We start from the raw sequence: 2,500 nt of genomic DNA, 5'->3' as shown, positions 1-2,500 counted from the left end.
CCACATTTTTAATAAAAAAACCTCAAATCTCAAGAGCCTGAATGCAGCGTCTATGTTGCTCCTACAGATCAATGCAGTGAAAATGCAACCTCAGCTGTAAAATGTGTTGATAATATACCACATCACCTTTTTATCACCTTTTGGTAGAAATGGATACAATAGTGTTACTAATGGGTATGTTTTTTGAGGGGTTTAAATAATCCAAAAGGACTCAGAATACAGAATAAATATCGAATAAACATATCTTCCACACTCTAATAGTGTGTTTTCCAGTTCCATGTGGTTAATACCGGTATGTGTATGGTGTGAATATGAAGAAACATATTGATGGTTGATTGGTATCGATGGCTCTCATTTATTTACTTATTATCTAAAACATGGAGGCAGCTTTATGTGTGTTTCTGTCAGCCTCTCTGGGGCAGATGGGACATAAAACACTCAATGGCATTAAAGTGGAAGTCGACACATTTCTAGCCTGTGGACTTGTTGACAACATTTTAGTGCTCTCTTGGTGTGGGTAGCTGCCGAATCACAAGAGAATTGAGAATGCTGTAGGAGAGTGGAAGCTGGAGACTGGGTACAGACTAGCTGCTTATCATCTTCTTCTGTCATGTTAACCTAATGCTTAAAGGGACACTGTGTGAGATTTTTAGTTGTTTATTTCCAGAATTCATGCTGCCAATTCACAAATGTTACCTTTTTCATGAATACTTACCACCACCATCAAATTCTAAGTATTCATTATGACTGGGAAAATTGCACTTTTCATACATGAAAAGGGGGATCTTCTCCATGGTCCGCCATTTTGAATTTCCAAAAATAGCCATTTTTGGCCACAAAAATGACTGTACTTGGACCATACTAGAAAATATTTGTTGAATACTTAGTAAACTTTCATGTAAAGATCAAATTTGACAACTGGCAGCCCAGTTTCAATGAGCAGCAAAGTTGCAGTACCCTTTTTGACCATTTCCTGCACAGTGTCCCTTTAAACTGGCCTCCGATTGCCACACTCCACCCCAACCAGCCCCACTTCAGTGCTGCTAGCACCACCACTGAACAGTGTTAATTTCGTCAGCTTTTTTTTATTTAGTCTTAGTCTTAGTCACAATGACGAAAATCAATTTTAGTCTTAGTCATATTTTAGTCATTGCCTTCCCAATTTAGTCTTAGTCTTAGTCAAAATGACGAAAATCAATTTTAGTCATAGTCAAATTTTAGTCATTTTAGTCATTTTAGTCAGTATTTCAAATTTTAGTCAACATTTCAATTTTTAGTCATTTTAGTCAATATTGTGGTGTAAAATAAATAACCTACAATGGCTATTGTATTATATTAGGTATTACTAATATAGCCTATTGCAGCAAATATTCACCTTGTTACTTGGTCATTTTCCACCAAAACCCAAATTCAGCAAAAGAGCATCTCACACACACACACACACACACACACACACACACACACACACACACACACACACACACACACACACACACACACACACACACACACATCCAGGTGCAGGCTGCTCTCTCTCTCTCTCTCTCTCTCTCTCTCTCTCTCTCTCTCTCTCTCTCTCTCTCTCTCTCTCTCTCTCGTGCATTAGAAGCTGCTGCATATTATAGGCTATTTGATTTTGAGTTTGATCACGGAGGAAGCTACATGCTCTTCTTCACCTGACCGCGTGATTTAAAGCCTGCAAATTGCCGGCAGTGGGAAGACCAGACATCCCTAGTCTGCATGAAGTTCAAGAAGTCTCCCTGATAGTGGCTTCCCGATGACCACGAGTCAGATAAAATACTGCTGATGTTAGACTATGCAAGTTAGCGGTTTTTGTTTTCAATTGGCAATGCGAGCAGATAACTATAATGACTCGAACGGCTTGTGTGGAATGGGCTTAAATAGATTGCGCGAGCACACTTCGTGTCCCAGGAAAAATAGTTAGGCAGGGGTATGCAGACTGGACGATAGAAAGGACACGCACATACAAATATTTAAACACTAATGCTGTTTTGTTTGTCGGGGATGTCGAGGTTCGATAAGCATGACCTGAAAAGAGTTTTTGGAACTTAGGAAGACGCTGAAGACGCATGGAAATGCTGTCGACTTCCTTGGGTCTTTTAGCGTTGCTCTCGACGAGAACAAGTTTCAAATCTCAACAGTTTAAAACTCCTTAGCGATCGCCCATCCATTGATTCTTTTCAAAACTAGGCTACAGTAGCCGTGCCTCTGTTACTTTCGACAGGCCAACTTTCCCCCTGCTGGCGCGCGCTCCCGCGGTGACTGATTTAAATAAATTCACAAATCCGACCTTCATGATTTGCTTGCGAACTGCCTACTCATATGGTTAAACAACAAATATAGCAAACATTACAAAAAAGAACAGACAACGAACGCTGGGCAAAGACAGCCTAAGTGAAAAGGAGAATAGTGGAAGCTCGAGGAGGTTTAGAATGACAGTATCAGAGGAGGATTGGCGTGACTGTCATTACCTACTGCA

The 2,500-nt window shown here is 40.3% G+C and overlaps 1 protein-coding gene across 1 annotated transcript in view; it reads right to left on the bottom strand.

The window, feature by feature from the left end:
• Positions 1 to 2,500, bottom strand: part of nbeaa (neurobeachin a) — a 218,983-nt gene that overhangs the window by 94,897 nt on the left and 121,586 nt on the right. The window lies entirely within an intron of this gene.

Source organism: Engraulis encrasicolus, chromosome 7, assembly GCF_034702125.1.
Source record: "Engraulis encrasicolus isolate BLACKSEA-1 chromosome 7, IST_EnEncr_1.0, whole genome shotgun sequence".
In the NCBI taxonomy this organism is placed as follows: Eukaryota; Metazoa; Chordata; class Actinopteri; order Clupeiformes; family Engraulidae; genus Engraulis; species Engraulis encrasicolus.
This window is presented reverse-complemented; position numbering and strand designations above follow the sequence as displayed.